This window comes from Tenrec ecaudatus, chromosome 18 (genome assembly GCF_050624435.1).
Source record: "Tenrec ecaudatus isolate mTenEca1 chromosome 18, mTenEca1.hap1, whole genome shotgun sequence".
Taxonomy (NCBI): Eukaryota; Metazoa; Chordata; class Mammalia; order Afrosoricida; family Tenrecidae; genus Tenrec; species Tenrec ecaudatus.
In genome coordinates, this window is record NC_134547.1 from 5,750,653 (window position 1) to 5,762,224 (window position 11,572).

The window sequence follows — 11,572 nt, forward strand, 5'->3', positions numbered from 1 at the left end:
TGCGGCAGAACCAGGGGAGGTAGTATGTCTGCGCCCATCCTGGAGGCAGCCATAGTGCGGCACGTTCCGTACGAAGAAGGGCGCCTTTACGCACGCCGTCCACCGGGGGTCCTCGTGGCGTAGTGGGTAATGCGTTGGTCTATGGTTCCTTAGACAGCCGGTTCGAGGCTGTTGAGTCTGTGAGAGGTGTACGTGACTTCCAGTTACCATGTAGAAATGAGGTAGTAGGTTTGATACCCTGTTTCCTCTACCTTTTGGTCAAAAATAATTAAATAAGAATCTGAGCCTTACTGTGCAATAAATAAGAGTGTTATAAAAAAACAGGTACACGTGCTTTATACAATTGATGTATGTATATGTATGGAGTGTGGTAAGAGTTGTATGAGTCCCTAATAGAATGTAAAAGAAGAAAAGAGAAAAAAATGATTAGGGCAAAGACTGTACAGATGTGCTTTATACAATTGATGTATGTATATGTATGAACTGTGAAAAGAATTGTATGAGCCCCAATAAATTGTTAAAAAAAATACTATTAATAAAAGATGGGATGGGAGCAGCATGCCCTGATGAGCAAAAAAAAAAAAAAACACAAACAGGTACACAAAGTAACATGACTACGTGCTCCCTAATTTTTTTTCTAAATGCAAAATTGGACAGGGACAAGAGTTCAAGAGTCTGTACAGTGCAGTTGCGTTCTTGGGAGGAATAAAGGGGGAAAGAAGGAAATCCCAGAAACTGACCCTCGCGAAGTGAAGAATGGTGGCCAGAAGCAACGCTAAGGGCCGAACAAAGGCCTGGAGAAGCAGTGGTTCTTTTTTTTTTCCCCCACAGCAACACTATCATTCATTCATTCATTTATTTATTATTAATTAATTAATAATTTTATTAGGGGCTCATACAACTCTTATCACAATCCATACATATACATACATCAATTGTATAAAGCACATCTGTACATTCTTTGCCCTCATCATTTTCAAAGCATTTGCTCTTCACTTAAGCCCTTTGCATCAAGTCCTCTTTTTTCCCCTCCCTCCTCGCTCCCCGCTCCCCGGGAAGCAGTCATTCTATGAGAGTGCACATCACAGACAGGGCAAAGGAGGTCCAAGAGTAACAGGAGCTACATTTGGAGTGGGGCATAGAACCAAGGCCATTCCGAGGAAAGACTGCGAGATGAGCAGCCCTTTCTTCCTCTAGTCCATCTTTGTAAGGAAGCTCCGCTGAAACCTGCTCAACATCGCAGAACCAGACAGGTGCGGACGGCTGTGTGCGACGCGTCTGTGCTTGAATTGTGCTGGCCACAGATTGAATGCATGGGAGTCAAGACCTCTCCACTGCTCCATTTCTTAACCAGTAGTCACGAATGCACAAGCAAGCAAGGAGAGATATTTGGGGGAGTTGTCTGGAATATATGTAATTGGGGTTGATGAATCCAAAACACAGCCTACTGTTCATCCTCACGGTCAATAGCACTTACTGTTGATGCTGTCTCAAAGAAAACATTGCATCACTCCCTCTTCTCTATCCTCATTGCTTACTCCAATGGTTCTCAACCTTCCTAGCGCCCGCGCGTGACCCTTTAATACAGTTCCTCATGTGGTGGTGACCCCAACCATAAAATTGTTTTCGTTGCTACTTCGTCACTGTGATTTTACTACTGTTATGAATCGTCGTGTAGATATATAACATGCAGGATGTATTTTCTTTCCTTTTAAAAATTATTTTATTGGGGCTCATACAATTCTTATCACAATCCATACATACATCCATTGTGTCAAGCACGTACAATTCTTATCACAATCCATCCATCCATCCATTGTATTAAGCACGTTTGTACATTTGTTGCCATCATCCTTCTCAAAACATTTGCTTTCTACTTGAGACCTTTATAGCAGCCTCTCATTTCCCCCCCTCCCTCTCTGCTCCTAGGATGTATTTTCATTGTTGCAAATTGAACATCATTAAAGCATAGTGATTCATCACAAAAACAATATGTCATTATATATTGTGAAACATTTTATTTCTAATGACAAATAAATGTAATTGTGTCTTGAAGCATGGGTAACAGTCTTCACGCCAGGTACTCCTATGTGGGCACATCTGCATGTGGATGGACCCGCATGGAGATGGATAGAGGAGCAGTGTCTGGGTTCCTAAGACCGTCGGAAATAGTTGTTTTCCCATGGTCTTAGATGACCCCTGTGAAATAGTCGTTAGACCCCTCAAAGGGGTTGCGACCCATAGGTTGAGAATCGCTGGCTTCATTTAAGTACTGGTTAATTCGCCACCTCACTGGTCCCCACAAGCAACTCTTTAAAGAATTCATCAGAAGGTTATAAGTTTGTATAAAATGATAGTAGCACTACAAGTGCTAAAATCCTCTCATCAAGAGGAGACTCACCATCGATAGAAAGCTAATGGTCATGGCTAAGACGATGCGCTCAGCCTCCTGACACCAGCTGTCCTCCACGTCCCCCCCCCCCCCCGAACTCTCTCCTCTCAACTGGGTTCGATAATTCATTGCAATGCTGTGGTGCAGTGGATGACTGAATGGGGTCCTTCTAGCTATCACCCCTTATTTTGAGATATATAGTAAACGCTGGCTGTGGGAAACACAGAACGGGAACACAGTGTATGCGCTTGACTCTTATTCTCATACCTTAAGAAGCCTGGCAGCCTGAGTTTCTGGGAAGCCTTTATCCTTGTGAGTTGGAGATGAGGCCCAATCACATTCTCATCATTAATATTGTTCCCCATTATATGTGGGAAACTTACACTGAGGGAAACAGGACGAGAACTATTAACAGAGGGAATCTGGAAAGCTGGTATTCCACGGTAGGAAACTTCCACTTTGCTAAGCTAGAGGTCAAGTCCAAGTACATGATCCTGCTTTAAATATCATTTCCAGATTCTCGCCTAACAACTATGCTGTCTTAAAGTGAGCACCTGGTTGAGTCTATTTCATGATCCCTTTCTCTCTTCCTGCCGTGACACCCAAGTCCCCTTGGACCTTCCCCAATGCAGGCGTTAGGTTTCCTCACCTGTGAGCTCAGAGACCTTAATGTAGATACCACCCACCATGTGACGCATGTAACTACTGAATATGCATGTGTTTTCAGCTTACCTATAAATACCCTGAGATAATAAAGACTCTCCCTCACTTCTCCCACTTCCCCAACAGGCTTAGTTCCAGGTTGTCCATCAAGAGGAGCTGAGGTGAGCATGCTACCATCAAATGTGTCTGACTCCCTTATTGCATTCTCTCTCCTATCTTTCTTATCCTCTATGATTTTACTATAATCTTTTTCCCCTTTTTAAAATCATTTTATTGGGGCCTCCTCCAAATCTTATCACAATTCATCCATCCATCCATCCGTCCATCGTGTCAAGCACATTTGTAAATCTGTTGCCATCATTATTCTCAAAACATTTTCTTTCTACTTGAGCCCTTGTTATCAGGTCCTCATTTTCCCCTCCCCACCCCTCATGAACCCTTTATAATTTATAAATTATTATTATTTTGTCATGTCTTACACTGTCCGACATCTCCATTCACCCAATTTTTTGTTGTCCATCCCCAAGGAGGGGGTTATATGTAGATCCTGTGATCGGTTCCCCCTTTCTACCTCACCTTCCCCTTCCCCTCCTGGTATCTTATTATTGGTCCTGAGGAGTTTATCTGTCCTGGATTCCCTGTGTTTCCAGTTTTTATCTGTACCCGTGTACATTTTCTGGTCTAGCTGGATTTGTAAGGTAGAATTGGGGTCATGGTAGTGGGGGGAAGGAAGCATTAAAGAACTAGAGGAAAGTTGTATGTCTCATCCGTGCTATACTGCACCCTGACTGGCTCGTCTCCTCCCCGCTACCCTTCTGGAAGGGGATGTCCAGTGGTCTTCTGGGCCTTTGGTTGTGGGAGGCTGGTTTCCTCCGACAATTGTACCCTCCCATACTGGTAAAATAGTGAACTGCTGTAGAAGTGTTGAAAAGCATGGCAGTGCTCCCTTAAAATGACTTCTTACAAGCACATAGCTGGTTGCTATGTAGCTGGCAGCTTTAACCTCAGGAGCAGACTTGCTATTGCTCTCTAGGCTCTGAGGACAGTCCCTCCCCCTTACCAGTCCCCAGCAATGGTGTTAGGTTACTCCTCCAATGAACTTGGGGACTTTTAGGGTCAGGGTACAGCCCACTTTTTTACGTATATGGTTACTTGTAATTAGGGGGCTTGCATGCCCCTAGAGTATAAAGGTCGGTGTTGGAAATAAATTCACTTTCTCTGCGAGTACCTGGCTGCTGAAGTCATGGCAGCTGAGGTGAGCCATTGCATGTTCTGGCTTGTCTGATGTCTCTCTAATTTACCCCTCAATTACCCAACAGCCCCTTGGACCCATTTGGTTATGGGCTGGTACCCCACACCTAGCTTTCTTTGAATTTGACTGTGGCAATCATAACGAACTGTGGATAAGCTTGAGAAGACAGGAATTCCAGAACACGTCAGTGTGCTCATGTGGAACCTAACGATTCGAGTGGTAGTTGTGTGTACACAACAAGGGAATACTGCATGGTTTAATATCAGGAAAGGTGTCAATCAAGATTCCATCCTCTCACCATTCTTATTCAACCTGTATGCTGAACAAATAAGCAGAGAGGCTGGATTATAGGAAGATGGTAACATCAGGATCAGAGGAAGGCTTATTAATAAACTGATATGCAGATTGCACAACCCTGCTCGCTGAAAGTGAGGGAGACTTGAAGCACTTGCTCATGAAAGTAAAGGATTGTAGCCTTCAGTATGGATTGCAACTCAATGTAAAGAAAACCCAAATCCTCACAACTGGACCAATAGTTACCATCATGATAAACAGAGAAAAGATTGAAGACAGAAACGGGATGCAAGTGAACAAAAGAACTTATTTTGGTGGATGGAGCCAGGAGCAAGCCAGGATTGGGGTAGTCAAGGCCAGCTCCCCTAGAATGGGGGTTGACTGTTTTCCAGTTGTTTGGGAAACAGAGGACCAGGATTGGGAAGAGAGTGTATGCGGATGAATTCTTTAGTCTCATCTTTTTTTATTTTATTTTTATTTTTTTTTTAGTCTCATCTTTTAAGAAGCCTGGCAGGCCAGGATTTGGGGGTGGAGTGCCGGAGTCCAGCTCCCGGGGGTGTTGAACTGGATACCTGAAGGAGGTGTGGAGTCGGCGGACACAGATGAGACAGACACGAGAGATGTTCTGGTGAAAGCAATCTCTGCTGAGTTCTTCCAAACAGCTTTATTTATACCATAAAGTTTTGCAGATCACTACATGAAACAATGCCCTATGATTAACTCCAAAGTCACCCTTATTGTTTCCACTAAAACCTGATAAAAGACCATTGTAAGGTCTGTACTTTAAAAAAATTTTTTATTTATTTTTAAATCATTTTATTGGGGGCTCTTACAGCTCAAAACATTTCTTTTTTTTTTTTTTTTTTACATTTTATTAGGGGCTCGTGGTCTGTACTTTTTTTCTATCACTTTCTGTCCTCTTCCGGGTTCTTTCTTTCTGGACTGCTTGCTTATAAGTTAAATGCTATTCTTGACTGAGGTGTTCAGAAAATTTGCTTAGACTCATATCCTACTCACTGCCCTACTTTTTGCTCACAATATTCCTTTCCTGGTTGACTACCTCATGTGCTACTGCAAAGCCTACCTTATTCTAAAAATAGCTACAAGCAGAGTTAAATGCTTCTCAAATATTTTCCTTTACAAACTCTCCCATGGTAACTGTTCCATTGTCTACTTATGTCTCTTTTATTTTTTATACTCCTGAGGAACCATGGAGAGCCAAACTGTCTTGATTCTTTGCCAAAGATTTAATGTTTCCCATTTTACGTGTTTTCTATTAATGTTAACCATTTTCTCTCCTTCCATGTAAGCCCCTGTCCAAGGTAAAGGGGCGTCAGTTGGGGGAGGCAGTCTATAAGGTCCTCTATATCAGGGAGGCCAAAAGAGTCACCCACTACCTCATCTGAATGGAATGCAGGGTTTTCGGTGGGTTTCATTTTCTCCTCTGACCTCAACTTTTGGGTTCCTTCCTCACTCAATTTCCCCATATCCTTCTCAGAATTCCCAAAGATGTCTCGCTGTCTAAGCCTCTCCAATGCCTCAGTTAAGGAAAGTCCCGTCCTATTGAAGCAAGTTTTACATCTGGTTTCATTCGTACTTCTCAAGACTGCCCTCACATCCACTCCAGGTGCGGTAAACGGCAATGCACAAAATTCCCAAGAATGGAATTAACAACAGTAAATATTTGAGGGATGTTGGAAACCTTCTCTGGGAAGCTCTGCTCTGCAGAGGCTCCTTCCACCAGGCTGGAGCTTTGCTAGACAGCATGCCTGGGATGGCTCCCAACATCTCCCCCGGTTTTGTTATTTTTCAAATGAAGCCTGCGGAAGGTCAATCGGAAGAGGACTGGAAGAAAGAGAACAAGAAATATTATCAAATCTGCAACTCCCAGATTAACAAAATGGATAACCAGGACTTGCTTGTAACATATCCAGTTATTGTTCCTAACAAAGATCTGGCCACTTCTGAAGCTGGTAGTGCAGAGCTTCCAGAGGCACTGATGGCGGTTATACTGGCGGTTTGGGTCGGGTCTGAACTAGGCAACCGTTTGGACTAAGCTGACGCAGGTCCGGGCCCTGCACGAGCTGCCCTGCACATCCCCAAGGTCAGCAGCAGCTGGCACCAGATAACCAGAAACCAGATGTTCCTGGCTGGAAGAAAGCAGCAAGGAGTCCACCAGCAATTCTCCTGGTTTCCACACCCCATATGCTAATTACCCTACATTCCTCACCACCCCTTTATAGCCCTCGCCCCCAGCTGCTGAGCAAGACTTCCCAGACCTGCTGGCCTAGGTCATGGAACCTCGTCCAGGAGCTCCCCCTACCGTATAAAGCTATTTCTGTTTCTGCTCTCCCTTGTCCTGTCATGTCCATCTTCCTCCCTGTTCCTCAGTTTCACCTTTACACTGGCATGTAAAGAGGCTAAATCTAAAGAAATGTCTGAATGATTCCATATTCCCAAGACATGATTCTTAGCCTTTTCCCAAGGGACTTCTGATTCATTGTAAATCAAAGGAGTGACACAGACCCATTTAAACTGCAAGGGACATCTAATCAGCATTCTAGTTTTTAGAGCCTGAATCTGATCACCCATCCCTACTGCTGTCTCTTCTAAGGCACTAACTTGTGTGTCAAGTTTTTGATCAATTTTTGCCTGTGTCATTAAGGCTATGGTAACATTTTGGGCAAATTCATTAACATGTTCAGCAGTATGTACTTCTTGGACCAAAGCTGCAGCAGAGGCGGTCAAGGAACCTATAATAGCAAATGATGCTACAATACCTAAAATTTAAAAGGCAACAAATCTTTTTCTTTGCAAAATATTCGACATTAACTGCAAATCTTCTTACATTAACTGTAAAGCAGGTAGTCCCATCTCATCATACCAAGGGGTATCCAGTTTTAAAGGCAACAGAACTTAAGCGGGTTGTTGAACAATGACAAAAAAACTTATATTCGAACGAGAATAAATACAATTGGTTAGAACACAAGTTCTACAATGAGTAACAAAGACCCCATTATTTTCAAATACCTCTCATGTGCCCAAATCACCAGGATATAGAAGAGAAAAAGGGGAACAAGTCACGGCGGTGACGAATAGGCCCAGGCCCAGATTCTCTATGACCTGGCTGAAGAGACGGACGATGGAAAGGAGAAACCAAGGAGGGAATGGCTCCTCCGGTGAGCGGAGGAGATGAAGAACGCGTTGGAGCATAAGTCGGAGAGGCTGGACACGGAGCCTGTCGGAATTCATCAGGAGAGAAGTCAGTGGTTTCCCTCGTAGTTTCCAACTAGTAGGTGACACTGCTGTAAGGCAGAGGAGGCGGCAGGCCCCTCACAGGGGCGAATGAATTGGTCTGGAACCCACACCGGAGAGTCAGCACCCTGTGGAAAGATGCAAGCATATCCTTGCCCACAGTGAGTAAGACTGGGTCTTTCCAGGTCCCATTTGATAAATCTTTCCACTTACCAGTGGTTTAGGTTTAATCTCAGGACCCTGGAAATGTAAATACATGAATGTGTATCCTTCTGAATTACAATTTAAATGATTTATAACAAACATAGCATGCTGTAAACTATGATGTGGAGAGTGATATTTAAGCTCTCCTTCCTGCAAATGCTGGATTTGGTTTTTAAGTGTTTAATGAGCTCTTTCTCCTATGGCCCGTCCTTGAGGGTTGTATGGAATGCCTGTAAAATGTTTGATCCCAAAAGTGGAGCAAAAGTTCTTAAAAGCAGTAGAGGTATAAGCGGGGACATTATCAGTTTTTATCTCTCTAGACTGTCCTTAAATGTCAAAAGAGTAAACCAAGTGTTGAATTACATCCTTAAATGCTTCTCCAGTACGGGCTGAGGCAATGACTGCGTGTGAGAAAGTATCTATGCATACGTGTACAAAGGAGAGTTTACCCAAACCAGGGATATGAGTAACGTCCATCTGCCATGTGTCATTAGGCATCAGTCCTCGAGGATTGGCTCCAGTTGGTCAGGTTGGAGCCTGAGTTGGACACACGGAACACTTTTAACAATTTCTCATGCGGCTTCTCTGGTTATGTGACACTGTCATCTCAAAGCATTAGCATTTTAATGATGTAAAGCATGACTCTTGGAGGACTGTACTATGGATAAAATCATGGGTCGTGTTAAGGCATCTGCTTGCCTATTTCCCTCATGTACAGGACCTGGCAGCTTACTGTGAGATCTAACATGCCCTATAAAAATTGTAATTTATGTTTGCTTTTTAAGTTTTGTAATTTAGTCAATAAATCAAATATAGTGGTTTTCTGGGGAGGAATGGATGCTGTCTCTATGAATGGAAACAATTTAACCGCATACTATGAATCTGAGTAAAGATTAAACAAAGTATTAGATAATGTTTCAAATACATATATTTCTGCCATAATAAGTTCAGGCTTTTGAGCAGACTTCTGATTAGTAGAAAGTGAAGTCTTAGGATCATCAGTTATAGCTGCAGCTGTGCCACTAGAGGATCCATCAGTGAAAACAAGGGACGCCTGTGGAGAGTCAAAAGGTTCCCTAGAGGTTTTGGAGGGAAGATTACAGGGCATTCTTTTATAAGATGTAACAAGGGGTTGTTAGGTGAATGCTATGTTGTGATCCCTGTATATCCTGCAAGGGCCACCTGCCGATCTGAGTGTGATTGCACAAGGTCTCCAAGCTGCTGAGCACTGTGAGGTGATATAACATTGGGGACTTCGATACCAAACAACTCTCTACTCCCTTTTCTTCCCTTTATGACAAGCAATGCTATTAAGGAAGTATAGAGAGTGATCGTTTTAGGAGAATTGGAAGCTAAATATAACCATTCCAGGGGTCCATTCTGCCACAAACATCCCATAGGGGAATGGACAGCAAGTAGCAAACTCAAAGACTAAGGTTTTAAATAGTCTAATCTTGTTCATTGGTTTTTCATGATTGCTTTTGCACCTTTACAATGGCCAATTTTCCTTCCTGAGTCAATGCCCTAGGTGACTTAGGGTTAGGGTCCCCTTGTAAGATGGCAAATAAAGGTTTCAAATCATTCGTGGTTAACTTTAAAAAAGGACAGGTCCAATTAACATCCCCTAATAACTTTTGAAAATCATTTAAGGTTTTTAACGAATCCTGCCTTAATTGTATAGGTTGAATAATTATTTTCTCTCCCAATATTTTCCTCCCCAAATAAGAAAAAGGGGTTCTGTTTGTATTTTTAGTTCCTGTTGAGTTAGAGCTATTATAGTATCTTGTAAAATTTCTTGCAATATACCACGGTTGTGATGGCCTAAAAGAACATCATCCATATAATGGGTAACATAAGCTTCTAAATACTTCTCCCTAATTGACTGCAAGGCTGCACTTACATACTTTTGACACAAGAGGGAGCGATTGGAAAGCCGAAACTCAAAAGAGGCGGGTGGAGACCAGCCTTTAGATTTCTTAATTTTAGATTTAATTGCCAAATTATTCATCGAGCCATAATGCAGCTTTTTACAATGACCTTTTGATTGAACTAAGGGGAAATGCCAAGCATTGTTATGATATCGGGCAGCTGCTTCTTCTAAATCAGCTTCATCTTCAGGCTCAAGTTTATCATCACTTTCCCCTGAATCAGTTTCAACAGTATAAATCTGTTTCCTCCCCGCTTGTTCCGCCTTTAGAGGCGCTTTCTCATCTGGCAAGGAGAGTTTCTTGGAAAGTTGAGTAGCCCTCTTGCAAGGGGTCTAAGGAATCCCTCATTAAGCGCCATAAGGAGAATGCCTCTACAGGGATTTCTGCAGACCCGTGTTCTTTACAGTATTCTTTTAAATCTTCCCCTACTTTAGCCCATGTATCCGAACTGACGGTACCTTCTTCAGGAAACCGTGGACTGCATCGCTGGGCAAAATTTAAAAAAACCTGTTATCTGATAAGTTGACACATGGACCCCCTTTCCTTTAAGAATTTGTTTTAGAATTTCTACAAACAACACTCGTCTCTCCTTAGACTCACTGTGGCCCACACTTCTTACTTATGTTATCTGTTCACCTCTACTTACCTGGTTGCCTTGCACCAGCGGGTCTGCAGTACACCAGGTGAAGTACGATCCACACTGAAAAAAAGATTACCTTCAGGTCCCTGTTCCGGGGCGCCACTTGAACTGGATGCCTGAAGGAGGTGTGGAGTTGGCGAACACAGATGAGACAGACACAAGAGATGTTCTGGTGGAAGCAATCTCTGCTGAGTTCTTCTAAACAGCTTTATTTATACCATAAATGTTTTGCAGATCACTACATAGAAACAATGCCTTATGATTAACTTCAAAGTCACCCTTCTTGTTTCCACTAAAACCTGATAAAAGACCATTATAAGGTCTACTTTTTTTCTATCACTTTCTGTCCTCTTCCGGGTTCTTTCTTTCTGGACTGCTTGTCTTATAAGTTATATGCTGTTCTTGACTGAGGTGTTCAAAAAATTTGCTTAGACTCATATCCTACTCACTGCCCTACATTTTTGCTCCCAGTATGCCTTTCGTGGTTGACTAACTTAACATAATGAAACTACCTCATGTGCTACTGCAAAGCCTACCTTATTCTAAAAATAGCTACAAGCAGAGTTAAATGCTTCTCAGATATTTTCCTTTACAAATTCTCCCGTGGTAACTGTTCCATTGTCTACCTATGTCTCTTTTACTTTTTATACTCCTGAGGAACCATGGGGAGCCAAACCAGACTTAATGTTTGCCAGTTTACGTGCTTTCTATTAATGTTAGCCATTCTCTCTCCTTCTACGTAAGCCTCTGTCCAAGGTAAAGGGGCGTCAGTTGCGGGAGGCAGTCTATAAGGTCCTCTATATCAGGGAGGCCAAAAGAGTCTCCCACTACCTCATCTGAATGGAATCCAGGGTTTTTCGGTGGGTTTCATTTTCTCCTCTGACCTCAACTTTTGGGTTCCTTCCTCACTCAATTTCTCCATATCCTTCTCAGAATTCCCAAAC